The sequence below is a fragment of the Culex quinquefasciatus genome, chromosome 3, assembly GCF_015732765.1.
Source record: "Culex quinquefasciatus strain JHB chromosome 3, VPISU_Cqui_1.0_pri_paternal, whole genome shotgun sequence".
Classification (NCBI taxonomy): domain Eukaryota; kingdom Metazoa; phylum Arthropoda; class Insecta; order Diptera; family Culicidae; genus Culex; species Culex quinquefasciatus.
Genome location: NC_051863.1, coordinates 65487218 through 65505762, shown reverse-complemented (window position 1 = coordinate 65505762; position 18545 = coordinate 65487218). Strand labels below are relative to the sequence as shown.

Here is an 18545-nt window from a genome sequence, read left to right as displayed (position 1 = left end):
AGTGGTAAGACACGGGGAAGTGGATGGGAATGTTAGCCGATACTTGAGTGATGGGACCGCCAAATCGACTGCGTCTCCGACAAAGTATCACATGAGTTTTGAGGGATTAGTAAGATGGGTATGAGGTCAGGATTCACTGTGGTAGGTGATGCGACCATGAGCAATTTGTTTATGGGTTGAAATTTTAAAATCTTAGGCAGCCGGCTGCGGAAAGATACCTATCTAGGGATTTAAATATAGTATTAATTCGACCGCGATTCTCCAGAAATTCTCCGTCGGCGTGCCTTCCGATCAACGGTGATGTAGGAAGGGCTTCATTCATTAAAATTATTTTATATCATAAGCCTTAAAACATATCCGTCGACGTGCCTTCCGATCCTCGATGATATGGAAAGGACTTAATCCAGCAATACGACTTGCTTGTCTCAAAAAACAAAAATCGGATCGTTTCTATCGAAAACTATATAAAGAGAACAAAAATAAAATTCATCAGCCAACGAACGCGCGAACAAAAAATAAATGAAAAAAGAAGAAGAAGAAATCCAATCACCCCATGTACACAAATAGCGACACAAAAGAGACGGAAAATAACACGAAAAAACAGGACTGCGCGTCCACACAGGCACCTCACTACCGATGCCATTATTTAATTATAATGACCAATCACCCCATGCACTTGAACAGCGACACAAAAGAGACGGAAAATAGCACGAAAAAACAGGACTGCGCGTCCACACAGGCACCGCACTACTGATGCCATTATTTAATTATAATGACCAATCACCCCATGCACTCGAACAGCGACATAAAAGAGACGGAAAATAACACGAAAAAACAGGACTGCGCGTCCACACAGGCACCTCACTACTGATGCCATTATTTAATTATAATGACCAATCACCCTATGCACTCGAACAGCGACACAAAAGAGAGGGAAAATAGCACGAAAAAACAGGACTGCGCGTCCACACAGGCACCTCACTACCGATGCCATTATTTAATTATAATGACCAATCACCCCATGCACTTGAACAGCGACACAAAAGAGACGGAAAATAGCACGAAAAAACAGGACTGCGCGTCCACACAGGCACCGCACTACTGATGCCATTATTTAATTATAATGACCAATCACCCTATGCACTCGAACAGCGACACAAAAGAGAGGGAAAATAACACGAAAAAACAGGACTGCGCGTCCACACAGGCACCTCACTACTGATGCCATTATTTAATTATAATGACCAATCACCCCATGCACTCGAACAGCGACACAAAAGAGAGGGAAAATAGCACGAAAAAACAGGACAGCGCGTCCACACAGGCACCGCACTACTGATGCCATTATTTAATTATAATGACCAATCACCCCATGCACTCGAACAGCGACATAAAAGAGACGGAAAATAACACGAAAAAACAGGACTGCGCGTCCACACAGGCACCTCACTACCGATGCCATTATTTAATTATAATGACCAATCACCCCATGCACTTGAACAGCGACACAAAAGAGACGGAAAATAGCACGAAAAAACAGGACTGCGCGTCCACACAGGCACCGCACTACTGATGCCATTATTTAATTATAATGACCAATCACCCCATGCACTCGAACAGCGACATAAAAGAGACGGAAAATAACACGAAAAAACAGGACTGCGCGTCCACACAGGCACCTCACTACTGATGCCATTATTTAATTATAATGACCAATCACCCTATGCACTCGAACAGCGACACAAAAGAGAGGGAAAATAGCACGAAAAAACAGGACTGCGCGTCCACACAGGCACCTCACTACTGATGCCATTATTTAACTATAATGACCAATCACCCCATGCACTCGAACAGCGACACAAAAGAGAGGGAAAATAACACGAAAAAACAGGACTGCGCGTCCACACAGGCACCTCACTACTGATGCCATTATTTAATTATAATGACCAATCACCCTATGCACTCGAACAGCGACACAAAAGAGAGGGAAAATAGCACGAAAAAACAGGACTGCGCGTCCACACAGGCACCTCACTACTGATGCCATTATTTAATTATAATGACCAATCACCCTATGCACTCGAACAGCGACACAAAAGAGAGGGAAAATAACACGAAAAAACAGGACTGCGCGTCCACACAGGCACCTCACTACTGATGCCATTATTTAATTATAATGACCAATCACCCCATGCACTCGAACAGCGACACAAAAGAGAGGAAAATAGCACGAAAAAACAGGACAGCGCGTCCACACAGGCACCGCACTACTGATGCCATTATTTAATTATAATGACCAATCACCCCATGCACTCGAACAGCGACATAAAAGAGACGGAAAATAACACGAAAAAACAGGACTGCGCGTCCACACAGGCACCTCACTACTGATGCCATTATTTAACTATAATGACCAATCACCCCATGCACTCGAACAGCGACACAAAAGAGACGGAAAATAGCACGAAAAAACAGGACTGCGCGTCCACACAGGCACCTCACTACCGATGCCATTATTTAATTATAATGACCAATCACCCCATGCACTCGAACAGCGACACAAAAGAGACGGAAAATAACACGAAAAAACAGGACTGCGCGTTCACACAGGCACCTCACTACTCTGCTTGAAGTTCTTGAAGCTTCTGAATAAAAACAAGATTGAAAAATATGTGTTATTAAAATGAAACTGAATTGAAATTCACCAAAATTCATTAATCTGTTGATTGACTCGTTTTTCAAAGTATTTGGTTATCCCGAGATATTTCAACGTTTTTGAAAAAAATATTAGTGGGTATATCACAGTAATTTTTAAAATCATCTTTAACATTTTTGGGTTTCAAGTCATTTTAGCGCAAAATTAATTAACTCGTAAATTTTTTTTTAACAAATTTCCCATAGTTTCAGAGAAAACTGATGAAACCTTTCAATATTCAAATAATACCAAAATGTGCCATCCTGACTTAAAAAATTTTCCACAATTTCAAGTCATTTCTATAGGGGGTATATCAAAAATGTTTAAAATCAAGTTTGAAATTTCCGGTTTTGAATGAAAGCATTCGCTTTGAGACATCATTTCAGCACAAAATAAATTATTTTGTCAAAATTGGTCAAAATTTTCCCATAGTTTCAGAGGAATTTGATAAAACACTTAAATACCAAAATAATACCAAAATGTGCCATCCTGACTTAGTAAATTTTCCACAATTTCAAGTCATTTCTGTAGGGGGTATATCAAAAATGTTTAAAATCAAGTTTGAAATTTCCGGTTTTGAATGAAAGCATTCGCTTTGAGACATCATTATAGCGCAAAATTAATTATTTTGTCAAAATTGGTCAAAATTTTCCCATAGTTGCAGAGGAATTTGATAAAATACTGTAATACCAAAAGAATACCAAAATGTGGTGTTCGATCATTGACAAATTCTGCAATTTTGCAATATCAAAACAATACTTTAAATTGGTATGATAACACATTTTGCTCTTGCATAATCCTTAAGACAAATTTTAAAGGGTCCAGGAATACCAAAATTTGGTATTGATACCAGAGAAAGGTATTATTACGCATTTCCCTTGTTATTTACCCATGCTCGGGACTAATTAATGGTCAAAAGAACATGTTGCCGGTAGTTGGAAGCAATTTTATATCTTAAGCGCTTTGAAATCGTTAGCGCAAGTGAAAAGATATTGATGGTGACTAGGGTTAGTGAATTTTCACGATTTCGCGGACAGCGTGAAAATCGCGAAATTTGAAGATTTCCGTGAAATCCCGTGAAATTTATCAATTTTCTCAAATCAATTCATAAAAATAACAACATAATAAATATTTCATTCTTAAAGATCTTTAAAGTAAATTTTATTAGATTTGAATTGAATAGCGTATGAACCATTTGAAGAATTGTTAACAAACAAATATTAACATGAAATTGATACAACATTTACTGAGAAGTGATTGCTGCGAATACTTAAATGATGTTAACAAAAATCAGTCAAAGAAGAAAAATTATTCTCGATATTTTTTTATAAATTTTGTCTCTTTCAACCAATACTTGTTAAAATTGAATTACCGTAAAACGGGGTGACTTTGATAGCCGGGGTGACTTTGATAGGTTTGCGATTTTTCCGCAAAATGAAGAGCACAATTAAAATACGTAAGGATTGGTTCAGAAACATACTGACCGTGGTAGAGAAGTGTTCAGAGTACCTCATGAAGAACTTTTCATAAATTTTTGAAAAGTTTATAAAGTTACTTAACTATAGTTAAGAAAATGTGGATGAAAGTCATTATTTTAAACTTCTCAAAGAGTCATGATTTTCGAGAACATGATTTTTAATCGGAAAACGGAATGAATTTTCGGATTCTTTGGACAATTTTCCACTATGAGAAGGTTAAATAAGTTTGTAAATAATAAATAATATGTGTTTTTGAAACACAATTTAAAAAAATCTCCAAATTTATAGGCAAATTCAGTTGAACAAATTTCATGTAAAGTGTGAAAACTTGTGATTCGTGCTTCGAATTCAGTATAAAATGCAATATAAATCGATAATTTTATAAACAAAACTATTTTTAACAAATTTCAGGCAAAGTTCCGACTTTTTAACAATTTTACCTAAAATTCATATGTATTTTGTTAAAAAGCTTATAAACTTAGTTAACTTAATAAAAACATTGATTTTTTTTTCTTACAAACTATATCAGCTACTTTAGTGATGGTACATTTAACGTACAAATAAAGTTTGAACATCTTAAATATGATTTTAACAAGAAAAACTATGACTATCAAAGTCACCCCGGAATTAAAACCAAGAATTTTCAACGTAACTATTTTTCTAAACACTATTGAAAAAAACTTTTTTTCCAAAATAGTGCATGGACTTTGAGTGGCCTACCCCAGTACATGTTTTAAAAATAATAATCTTGAGAAAAACCATACCTGTTGGAAAATATTCTAAAAACAAATTGAAATCCTATCAAAGTCACCCCGGTTTACGGTAACAAGTATATTGTAATTTTTTTAAAGATTGTACAGATTTTTTGAGTTGTATGGATTTACTTTTAGAAATCAATTAAAAGCAAACATTCATTTAAAAGTAACATTTCGTGAAAATAGTTGTCTTTCCCATTTCTTCCGGTCCAGGAGGAGCAAAAAAAAAAGATTGAAAAAATTTATTCCATCAGAGAAGGGCAAGAAAAATATTGAGAAACTAGATTGCAATTTTCGTGGTACTATAAACAATAGTTTATCAGTTATTCTTAGGAAACCAGCTGAATTTTACATTTTTTTCATTCGCCGTTACAACAATTTTACTTTAATTTAATTTGAATTTTGAAAGATATAATTTTGAAATATGCTGAAAGATTCAAGCTTGGTTTATTTAAGATTAAATTTTTTTTTAATTTTAAAAATTTCGTTACAGATTAAATTATTTTTGACTAGTGTTTTTTATTTTAGTTTTTGAAAAGTGAGATGAAAACCTTTAAATTATTTTTACTGGGCAAAAGTCGCAAAAAAGTTATTTTAATTGTTAGATTGTTTTGTTAAATTTGGTTTTTATATAAAATTCAATAAATTGTAAATTGTTAAATTAGTAGCAAATCAGCGAAAACTGTTTAGCTATATTATTCGAACATTTAAAAAGCAGGTCAATAAATGACAATACGCATTTATTTATTTTTTTCAAAATATTTATAGAGCCCATCCATAAACCAAGTGGATTTTTTAATTAATCAAATTATTTTTTGTGTCACGTTCAAATTAAGTTAAGATTTTTTTAAGTTTATTGAAAAATAATATAACAAGCATAAAAAGTACTTTCTGTAAGTCTAACATAAAATTTTCATAGTTATTTTAATATTTTTCACGTTCCGCGAAATTTCCGTGAAATTTGGTGTTTTAAAATTAAGGTCCCCGTGAAATTTGCAATTTTTGAGCGTGAAAAATCACTAAGCCTAATGGTGACTTTCGTTAAGCAGTTAACTTCTCATCTTGCGTGTGGATGTGTGTGCCACCAAAATGATGAGAAATGGTCTCGCAAAATAGAAATTATAATCAAAAGTGCATTAAATTTGATCTTTTTGGCCAGTAAATGGCATAAATTTGCGTGCTTACTCGAGGCGGTGCTGTTGCTGGTAAGTTTATAGCCTGAAAAGTATTTTTGGAGCTTTAATCGAGCATCAAACTCTCCATATGACGAAGATAGGTCTTTCAAATAGACGGGGTTCATAACAAAAACCACCCTTTTTACAATCTTCTGAACATCAGCAACAATTTTGGAGTACTTTTCTAAACTTCATAATATTAACTAGGGCCTTACCGTGGTGCTACCGGACTTTAAGACGGATCAAATGAGACCAAAACGGTCCAAATCGGTTCAGCCAGTCCGGAGTTAATCAAGTACATTTTGTTTTTAGTGCACGGTCTCATATCCAGACACGCGCACTGACATTTGTTCAGAATTTTATTCTGAGTCGATATGTATACGTGAAGGAGGGTCTTTGAGGTCGAATTAAGAAGTTCATTTTTCGAGTGATTTTATAGCCTTTCCTCAGTAAGATGAGGAAGGCAAAAAGGGCCTAACTATACACATATAAACTCTACATATTTTTCAAATCGCTTCGCTTCGCTAGGAGACGGTGATTTTAGTGGATTGCAGACTGGATTTCGCCATGTGATGTGATAATTGTCTAAGCCCAAGTTGCTTGGGATTGATAATTGGGAATAGAACCAATTCCACCTGAACCAGATTCTCACCACAATGACAGCCGTCCATTGCCGGCCGCTCCCATCTCCACCGCGCACCAGGGACAAGGATAGGGGATTTGGAAGACGGGAAGTGTTGATGATCCACTTAAGGGGACAAGGGAAAATCTCCACGGTGTCCCCAAACAAAGTTTCGCTTGGAGTTGGAAAACTCGACATATTTTTCAAATCGTTCACAAACAATTGTAATTAAAGTTTAAATTTATATATTTTTTTTATGCCCACTGATTTTGTGTGAAATAGAATTTGCACCACATCGTCTTTGTCGAACACACCAAGTGGATCAGAATTATATCCCGAGATACAGAAAAAAAACAGAACTTTAGATAGCTGCCCTAACTGCTCCAATGGTGCTCCATATTTCTAATGATAAAACAAGAAAGAATGCTCGACAGTTTTTAAGTTTAACTATCGATCGTTTGATGCTTGCACAAAGAAACCATTTTTTTAATTTGTTCAAATCAGTAACCAGCACCGATTCCAATTCCCATCACTGTCTAATGTGTGTTTGGACTCCAAGCTTTGGAGCATCATGTTTCGTGAGCATCTGCCGGGAGTGGTTGAAACTGAGAGAGAATATGTCGGCAGTACCCGAGTTCGGCTTCGTAACAACACATCAACACAGCACATCAGCAGTATAGTGCAGCAGTGCAGTGCTACGTACGTGCTAAGCGATTAACTCCCGGGTTTTTACTTCTTTTACACTGGAAAAAGAGAAAGCCAGTCGTTTTGGGAGCTGAAATGTGAGTGTTTTTGGGTTTTGGTGGGTTTCGATTTGTTGAAGTTCCAAGTGAAAATCGCTTATCAGAGGGTGATTGTGGTGAACTTTGTGGCATTATTGATTAAGAAATCTGTGAGAAGCTGAACTATGTACTGAGAAAAGTCTCATCGACGGTAGAACTTTGGTTCGTCAGACGGAGAAGTAGCACAATCAGCTGCAGTAAGTGGTGAGCTCTCTCTTTCTGAAATGTGTACAAGTGCGTTCGTCCAGTACAAGTTCAAATATATTCTCTCATTGAGCAGGTTTCCCAGATAGGTAATGAAATCAATTCTTGGAATTGGTAATTTCTTACCAAGAACTGTTGAATAAGGCAAGTCATATAGAGAGAGGTAATGGACATTTGAAAAAAATGCGCATAAAAATATGCTTTAAATGAACCAATTTTTAAGTAGAAAAATAATATCAAAGATTTAGCAAACTAGAATGTTTTATCTGATTCATACAAGACGATATTCAGTCTGCAAATTCAGAGAAAGTCCGAGCCAGTAGCATAAGCATAAGGTATGTTTGCAACATAATGTACGTAGCATACATACGGTCACGGTTCGTCAAAATTTCCTACATATAGTGGTGGCACTACGAATGGCACTTATCTATTTGCTGATAATGTGCAAATTTTCACACTTAGAATTGTTCGTCGCCCGACACGAAATTCGGTGACCTCTGGATTCTGGAGTCCAGAGCGAGATCCCACGGACGGGAAATCATTATTACAACAAACAAAACAACATTGAAACGAGTTTGAACCCAAAATAACCCGACAAGTGTGAAACCGCCCCGTGAAATCGATTTCCCTCGGCAAGTCCAATAAATTCACCACGAACGGTGAAACCAATTGATTGGAATCAATTATGTTGTGCGATTCTATCGCTATGATTTGCTGACAACCGTTTGCAAATTTGGCATCTTGGGTAATCTTGTTTGCATTTGAAAGATTCGATACATCGATACATTTAGGTAGCTAAGCTGTTGCACAATTTTGAATGAAGGCATTTAAACGACGCTTGAAGGTCTCTGGCTAGTGGCCTCGAAAGTTCAATGTTATTAAACAAAAATGACAAAGCAGACGATTTGAGGCGAGTCAAATTGGAACAGTGTTTGCTTTCAGAGGATATTTTTGTAAGAAATTTTGTCTTTCAAACATAACAAACAATTAATTTCCGGAAGGTCAAATTGTTTTCTTTTTTGTAGCAAGGAAAACTTAGAAACAAGTTTCACGGAATTTTCAAATAGTTGAAGTCACAATTTTAAATTTGGTACTTAATATGTAGGGTTAGTGAATTTTTGATTAGGTAAAATTTGTTAACTGGAATTATTTTAAGATAGAAGAAAAACCAAATCAGTCAAACAAATGTAAGCTTTAAGTCGATTATAAATGAAATAAATCCATTAAATAAGTGCTTTTTGTTATTTTAACCCTACTTTTTCATGATTATTTTAACATTTTTTACTCTCCGTGAAATTTTTACCCGTGAAATTTTCAATTAATGAGCGTGAATAATCAGTAAACCTACTTATATGACATGTTTAAATAGGGTCCTAAAGACCTATGAAAATTTTTATGTACAACGCAACGGTAAAAAAAACACGATTAAAAACCATTTTTGATAACCTTTTTTCATTCATCATCAGTGAGCTTAGTGATTTTTCACGCTCGAAAATTCCAAATTTCACGGGGACCTCAATTTCAAAACATCATATTTCACGCAAATTTCGCGGAACGTGAAAAATGTTCAAATAACTCTGAAAATCTTATATTTAAATCACAGAAACTGCTTTTTATCTAATCTAATCTAATCTAACACAAACGCAGCCAGTCCGATGAAAAGTCTTGTGATTAGCCAGCTGGAAAGTCTTGTGATTAGATTACGCCCCAAGCACTTTTCTTGTCATTATTAATAATTACAGTACATCCGAGAACATCCGAAAATGTATTGCAAAAATTAAAGCGGCCAGCCCTACTACGTTGTGTTTACCGCAGAGAGGATTCTGAGAACGGATCACATTTCACAGAATCTACAGGGGAGGAAGGATGCGTGGACATACCGTACCAAACGCTCCTGTTTACAGTTTCATATGTGTTTTGTAAAATGTGTTAAGTGTAAAGTATAGTGTGGTTATATAATCAAATAAATATAATAATGCAATATAATGATCATTTAATAAAATCCCTTCACCTATATATAATAACCACGCACCCAAGCACACAAACATCGACACAAAAGAAATGAAAATGAGCATGCAAAAACAAGACAGCGCGTCCCCGTGGTCAGCGCACTAATCTTAAATCACAGAAACTGCTTTTTATGCTTCATTATATATTATTTAAATAAACTAAAAACAATTTGAATAAATTTGAACCTGACACAAAAAAAATCTCCTAATTTTCCAAAAATATTCCACCTGGTTTATAGATGGGCTCTATATATATTTTTAAACAAAGTGTAGGGCATGCGTCTTCTCATTTATTGAACGTTTTTTAAAAATATTTGACTAACAAAGCTAAAAAGTTTTCGCGAATTTGCTTCATTTTACTGAATTTCATATCACAGCAAGATTCAACAATCTTGTCCAGCCAATATAAGTTAAATAATTTGATTTTTTTGCGACATTTAGCACATTGAAAATAATTTTCAATTTTTTATTAAAAATGAAATTTTTAGCTTTTTTATTTTCCTTGCTCTTGTTAGTGCATTTTGTTATAAAAATAATTGTTCTAAAATGGATTATGATGCAACACACAGCTGAAAGAAACTCCAAAACTATGTTATGAATTGCAAAAGAACTGATTGTATCTTGATAATTCACCAATAAATCCGAATTGATTTGAAAAAAAAAAATCAAAATGAAAACAAAAGTTGATTTCAAAGAAAAATGCCCTTCATTTTAATTTGAATAAAACAAAGCTTGATTCTTTTAATTTCTTATGAAACTAAACCTTTCAAATAAAATAGCAGTAAAATTTTTATTACAGCGAATGAAAGTATTACTAAACTAACCTAAAAAAACCATCACAACGTTCTTCCTTAATCTGATACAAAGTGTTATACTAACAGGCTATCGTTTCCACTAAATTACAAATTACTAAACTTAGTTAGTCTCTTAAAAAAATAAAAATTTGAACAATTCTTCAAATGGTTCATATCAAGCATTTCAATTGTAAACTAATAAAATTTACTTACATAGTCTGTATGGGTGAAATATTTATAATGTTGTTATTTTGAAAAAAAAAAAAAATATTTGAGAAAATTGATAAATTTTACGTTACGGCGTCTTCGAAATCGTCAAAAATCACTAACCCTATGTTAGTAATTAAACCACACAGAAAAAAATATGTGAATTTACTCGACACGGAAAAGATGAATTACATGTAAACTCAGTTGATGTAAACGTGAGATTCGACGTAAACGGTTGAATCACACGTAAAATCATGTTTTTACGTATAATTTGTTGCAAATTTACATCAAATTGCATTTAAATTTAAATGTTTAATGACGTGCAAAAGTGTTACATCATAAATGATGTAACATTCGGAAATATTTTTTTGTGTGCAGGGTATTCACTCGCTTATTTCTACAGTATTTTATAAGATTATTTTTATTCTTATTTTAGTTTGATAAATCATTTTGAGAAAAATAGTTACAGTTTCACTCAAACATAAAATTTCACGGGATTTCGCGGAAAAAGCCAAATTTCACGGATTTCACGCTGTCCGCGAAATCGTGGAATTTCACTAACCCTAATCATCAGCTTGACAGAAAGTTTAAGTCCATGTTGCACTTTTAATTTCTTGATAGTCCCCTTGGAACGAGCTGTCAAGTAGGAACTTTTCTGTCAAAAGAACCGCGTAGTTATTTTTTTTAATTGATTTAAAAATACATTTTAAGTCCTTTGCGGTCGTACAAAGGGTCATTGTACTCAAAAAATTAAGCTTTATTGTTGTAAACAATAATATCAGCAATCAAGCTTAATTTTAGGACCCAATTGATCAGGCTTTTCAAACATTATCTCATACTAAATGATGCTGTTTTGAGGTTTATTTGTTCTTGTCATGAAGATTATTATGTTATGTTAAATTTATTTTGCGTATTTTTTAAATTAATAATTGAATCAATTTTGTTCAAAATTCAATTTTGTGCGTTTTGCCTTCCTCGCTGAGATGCGGTTATCATCCTGCTCTAAAATTTATCTTTTCACAGAAAGTCCATAGTGTGTGTGTGTATGTGCAACCAACCAAACGGGACCACGCGGTCGCTTCTTACAAATTGAGTTGTTTCCATGTATTTTTTTTTTATTTTTTTTAGATCTACATTCTATACATGCAAATAACTCGCATAGGCATTTGGAAGGTGTTAGCTCTGCCGAGCTTCAGTGACCCATTTCTACGCTGGCTAGCCGAGCGCGAGGTACTTCAGCTTTATCGACAAGCCCCGCCCTGAAGAACGTTTGGACCAATCGGATTCAAACGTTATTTAGAACTTCCGAACCCTTGTCAAATGGACAAGGACCCAGCGCGTATATAGTTGATAGTAACAGTATTCTAAATTCCAGTCGTAGCTCACCAAGTCGCGATGGCCTATTGGTTAGCATTTTTGCTTACCAATCCAAAGGACGGGGGATCGAACCCCGACTCGAGCGACTTTGATTTTTCGTTCATATTCAGAGTTTCAAGTTTTATATTTACTATACTTTCTCGTTGGGAGCAGATGGGTATCGAACCCAGGACCATTCGCTTACAAAGCGAACACCGTAACCAGTCAGCCACGGCCGCTCCCATCTTTTCACAGAAAGTCCATAGTCGCACCTTTATTGATGATATTGTCTTCCATATGTTTATAGGACTTATTCAAATAAAACTTTATAACTGTATACAATTTGGAGAAAAATTAATATTAGTGTCGATGGCTTTTACGGCTTTTTGGAAACTCACCCGATATTTATACCAATTGACTCAGAATATCGCGAAATTAAAAGTGAAAGTGGTTGCGTGCAACATGGAGTTAAACTTTTTGAAGTGCCATGGTAAACTTCACAGAAAGTTCAACTCCATGTTGCAGATTTGACAGCTCGATAAAACTGTCAAAAATGTCACCCAGTTTTCAAAGCAGGGGTTTAGGGTTCCTTCGGTCGCTATTGAATTGTTTAAAATTTCGATAAGTAGTTCAAAAGTTATGTACAAAATTGTGTTTTCACATGTAACCGAGTGTTAGATTAGTGGACAGAAATGGACTCAATACCAATACATATTATACATCGTTAGGTAGGTAATTAAAAGATCTTTCCAACGATACATAAAATTAGACGATCTGACAAATCTGTTTTGAATTATGATCATCTAAGTGATATTTATTTAGTTTTTTTTTTCCAAGACGGATCAGACTTATCTGTAGAAAAATTATGCCTGGATCCATCATTCATGGAAAGGTAATCGGGAGACCTTCCAAACGATTCTAAAAGCTTGAAGATCTGGCAACCCTTTATCAAATTATAACCGCTTACGTAATATTTGCGTCCTTTTATGAAGCCGGATCACAGCAATTTGGATGAAAAATGTCCGGATCGAGGTCCGGATTCACCACTGACAACCCTATATCAAAATATGAACACTTAAATGATTGTTGAGAAATAGCAATCAAACTGTCATATATGTATGAAGGTGTGGAACATCCCCGTTCATTTGCGGGGTGAACGAAAATCTTTGGTCGGGAAAAAAATAAAGTTATCCTCATTTGAAATTTTTGATCTTTTTTCCTATGGGACGAAATTTCGCCTCTTTCAATTTAGTATTGTTATAAGTCCCTTATAACTTTTTTCGCTTATTTTCAATCACATTACGCGCTTCAGGAAAAATTTTCCCTGCATCATTTCCCATAAGAAATTATATGATCTGAACCATAAATCATGTCCATGTATGATTTATGGTTCAGATCATATAATTTCTTATGGGAAATGATGCAGGGAACATTTTTCCTGAAGCGCGTAATGTGATTGAAAATAAGCGAAAACAGTTATAAGGGTTTTATTGGAAATTTGGGGATTTTATGATAAAATTGCACATCCCTTTCCCAAAAACTGCTATGTTTTTGATATTCAGATTCTTTTTTGAGAAATGTTTCTGGGCCCATTGAGTATATATACAGCAATTCCATTTGAAAAGAGCCTAAACCGAAAAAAAAGTTCTCCGATCGGGCTCAAAATTTTTCTGGGGGTTCCTTGGCCAAAATAATTAGACCCGTATTTTTTTGTTTGGCCATTAGGGTGACCTACATCGTGCTAGGGTGGTTCGAAAAATGGCAATTTTCGTCATTTTCGCAAAAACCACTTTTTCGAAAAATCATATCTCCGCGCCATTTCATCCGATTTTAGCTGTCCTAGACGCAAAGAAAGGTGATGAGTTTGGCTATTTGGGAAAAATAGTAAGAAGTTCCAAAATCTAGCTTAACTATTGAAAAAGTCGTATGAAAACTTAAAATGGCGTTTTGCCCGTGTCTGGACCAAAGAGCCTATGTCTGAAAATTTTTATCGGATTCCTCGGAAAATTTCACATAACATATCAAAAAATTGGCGATGTCGAACCGTACGTTTTGGAGATACGATTTTTTGAAAATAAAAACTGCGTTTTTCGACGCGCCACGCGCAAAAACGGGAAAATGACGAAATCGGCAAAAAATCAACTTTTTTCACTAAAACTGCGATAACTTTAAAATTTCAGCGATGACCTATAGATGTTTGGGTATCAAAATTTTCGTAATTGAAAGACGCAACTTTTGGTACCATAACATCTATAGGTCATCGCTGAAATTTTAAAGTTATCGCAGTTTTAGTAAAAAAAGTTGATTTTTTGCCGATTTCGTCATTTTCCTGTTTTTGCGCGTGGCGCGTCGAAAAACTCAGTTTTTATTTTCAAAAAATCATATCTCTGAAATGTACGGTTCGACATCGCCAATTTTTTGATATTTTATGTGAAATTTTCCGAGGAATCCGATAAAAATATTTTCAGACATAGGCTCTTTGGTCCAGACACGGGCAAAACGCCATTTTAAGTTTTCATACGACTTTTCAATAGTTAAGCTAGATTTTGGAACTTCTTACTATTTTTCCCAAATAGCCAAACTCATCACCTTTCTTTGCGTCTAGGACAGCTAAAATCGGATGAAATGGCGCGAGATATGATTTTTCGAAAAAGTGGTTTTTGCGAAAAATGACGAAAATTGCAATTTTTCGAACCACCTAGCACGATGTAGGTCACCCTAATGGCCAAACAAAAAATACGGGTCTAATTATTTGGCCAAGGAACCCCAGAAAAATTTTGAGCCCGATCGGAGAACTTTTTTCGGTTTAGGCTCTTTCAAATGGAATTGCTGTATATATATATATATATATATATATATATATATATATATATATATATATATATATATATATATATATATATATATATATATATATATATATATATATATATATATTACTACAGAAAAGTCTAATTAGTTTGGTTTATGCTCGACTGTAAGTCACTTTTATGTATCTTGGATTTTAATCGAATCAACATATTTTTTTATCACATTGCGTGCAAGATTGCGTGCTTCAGGAAAAATGTTCCCTGCATCATTTCCCATAAGAAATTATATGATCTGAATCATAATTCATGTCGATGTAGACTTATAACAATACTAAATTGAAATAGGCGAAATTTCGTCCCATAGAAAAAAGTTCAAAAACTTCAAATGAGGATAACTTAATTTTTCCCAACATAAGATTTTCGTTCACCGCGCAAATGAACGGGGATGTTCCACACTTTCATATGTATATCGTCAGCTGTGTGCTATCTTGTGACAACGACCAATTAGCACTTTTCGAGAAAATCGATTTTTAAAGTTTGATGATAAATATTTTCAAAACTATGAATGGTAGAGCCAAACTTTTTAAAGCAATCGGTTCGTATACTATAGCTTAACAAACGCTCCAAGTTTCAACTAATTTGGTTACACCAGTTAAAAGATACAGTAAGTTATGTAATCAAAAATCTGAAAAGCACGTGTCACAAGTGTGTTTCGAAAGTAAAATTGTACTACGTGTCACAAGTGTGCACAGAAGATCCATACAAACTAAAATAGATTTAAATCAATAGTTCAACCGATTTAATCAGTATATTTTCAAAAACAAAAGATTGCATTGCCTTCAGAAAATGTATATCAACATAAATTTGTGAAAAACAAGACACAAGGCACCAACCACATAGGTGGATTAAGGTGAAAACTCCTGCAAATGAGAAAAAAAAACTATTCAGCTCGTTCCTAATATAAACATCAACTGGCGTGAACAGAATAGACTGTTTGTTTACATTTTGTTATTGGTCAATTCACATTGTTTTGTTTGAACTAACGTAATTCACAGACTTGCCAAAAAGCTCTACTTCACCTCCAAAAACAGACCAGAATTCACTGCAATTTAATCGTTTATTGAATTAGATATAAACAAAACGTTGATCAATCTCACGTTAGTAGACTCAAGTTCAGCAAGGTCAGATTCACGATTGGTAGTGGCAAATAAAACTAAAACCAGTTCAGTGACTCCGCGACCTTCTTTTTTTCAAAATTTCACATCTAACCGATACACAACGGTTCGATGTTTGGACAGAGTTGAGCAACACCTCAAAAACAAACTGACCTGCGTCGTTTTAGCAGCGTGGGGACAAGATTTTGACCATTAGCTTGTCACATGTGACCGTTAGTCCCTTTTTGGACGCTCTCCGCGTCGGCTAGACATCGCGCGCGTACTAGTATCACTCGCGAAGACTTAGTAGTGCCGTGTTTTCGGCCAGCGACCTGGAACCGGTCCAAAGCGCGGTCTGAACTGAGTTTATTAGTTTGTGATTGTTTGGTTTTGGTGGCAAATTATGGAATCCACTAATGGTGTGGACACTGATCACGCGTATGTCCTCACATCCGACAAGTGGCGTGCGTTGGCCAACGTGGACAAGGTCGAAGTCATAGTTGAACCAAAGCCGCCAAAACAGAGCGAGGTGTTGGAAATTGGTGAAATGGTGCCGAAACATGCTTTGCTAAGGTACGATATTGGGTACAAAGTCCGCGAAATTCCGATTTGCGGAAGGGAAAGATAGACGAGCAATAGACGAAACGAGTTTCGTCAGTCTGACACATAGAGGAACGTGCACGTGATTTTGAAAACGTGGTAGACATGTTGTTTTGGCGGGATTGAGAACGTCAGGAGCATGGCGACCTCATGTGAGTTGAGGCGTGACTCGAGGTCATCGGTTACACTCGTTACAATTAGGTCACCTAACTGTTTCTTTTAATAGATACATATTTCAGTATTAGAGGCATATCTTTTAATATCTTTTCGTCCCCTTTATGCAATCTTGTCACAAGTGCATTTTGCCCCACTCGACTCAAAATTTATTCAACAATTTTCTTTTGAACTTTTAATACAGTTTGACAATCGAACAATTGAAAGTTTTGTAATGTATTATTTTTTTTTATTGAAACTGTACTTCCCAAACACATACTTACTTGAGCTTTGACCAAACAGACACAAAATACGTTATTCAACGCCATTTTGGTTATTTCCACTGTGTATTGACTTTTCAAAACGTATACTAAAGGTAAAATTAACTTTGTTGTTAACTTGATTGCTGTTAAATTGCTATTTTATTGAAACAAAGAATAATTCACAAGCTTTCTATTAAAAGTGAAACATTTGTTTTTTTATTGTAAATAAATCACACTTTAAAAAATGCTTCCTAAAACAATAAAGAACATTATTCCTTATGATAAATTACTTCATTTTAAAAATTTCAATGACAAAAAATCTATGAAAAAATGTCACTCAAAAATGAAAATTAACTATAACTTAAAAATAACTTCTTCTTTTTTACAGTTTTGTGGAATAAACTTGAGAAAGATACTTGCAGATATTGATTTGATGAAAATTTCAAATCATGGATTAATTTAGAAAAAAATATGTTCATTAGGGAAGTAAGACGATACTGTAGGGGAGAGTGGGGAGACTTGATCCCCGGGGACACTTGATCCCAAGCCTGTATCTCGTCAGCATGTGGGTAAAACAATTAGCTTTGTTCTAGAAAGTTGTGCGAAATTAACTAAAACTCATTGTAGAAAACAAAGCAAAAAATTAAAAAATGTTTAGATTGAGTTACGCACCTTTTTTTAAAACGAGCTGCAAAAAACTTCCAAGAGATCTTTTTTTCTTTGTTTTGTTATGTATAGAAAACACTCAAAAATTATTCAAAAAAATATTTTTATACATGAATTGTTTGATAAACTTATCAACTCCAAAACCCTTACGCATTTGATGTTGGATTTATCTCCATACTATTTTTACAATCAATTATTTAAAAAAAAGTGCGTTTAGGGAGACTTGATCCCTGCATTTTTATTGTCACTGGAATCAGCCTCAAGATTATTTAATTGGTCTGGGTTTTCATACATAGTTTCCTTTAGTATAGTTGTAGATAACTTACTGCAGTTTGAACCTTTTTTCAAAAGTTTTGTAAACAAAAATTTCCAGCTTTTGTTAACATGCTTAATTTTGGTCTAAAAAATAATATTTTAAGTTTTTAAATATTTTTCATACTAAACTTGTTATGTTTTGAACACAAATGTACAGGTATTATGTGAAATTGCTGTAACTTATAGAAAATTAAAAGTTTGGATGAATAAGAAACATGTTGCTTAAGATTTCTTCAAAATGTTGAAAGGGGGATCAAGTTACCCCTAACATTTTTAAAATGCCGGTTTAAAATATTTTTTTTAAATCGCTTGGCATGATTCGAAGAATTCATCTGATGAAATAACCTTATTAGCCAAACATAGATGGATGTTTAAGCTTTCAATTCATGCAAAAAGTTCATAGTTGTGTGAGAAATTGACAGAGTTATGTGCGATACAAAAAAGGGGATCAAGTATCCCCACTCTCCCCTATACAATGTTAACAGTAGCAAATTTCGCAAAACAAAC

The 18545-nt window shown here is 34.7% G+C and overlaps 1 protein-coding gene across 3 annotated transcripts in view; it reads left to right on the top strand.

Annotated features, from left to right (window-relative positions):
* The window catches only part of LOC6032564 (fatty-acid amide hydrolase 2-B), a 37435-nt gene that overhangs the window by 11039 nt on the left and 7851 nt on the right, over positions 1 to 18545 (top strand). Inside the window, exon 1 of one of the 3 annotated variants that reach the window (XM_038262980.1) lies at positions 7352 to 7507. The exons of 1 other annotated variant lie outside the window; for it this stretch is intronic. The gene's annotated coding sequence lies outside the window, so the exon portion shown is untranslated. Of the gene's footprint in view, positions 1 to 7351; positions 7508 to 7528; positions 7712 to 18545 lie in introns of those variants that run through there. One more of the 3 variants, XM_038262983.1, reaches the window with a different exon arrangement.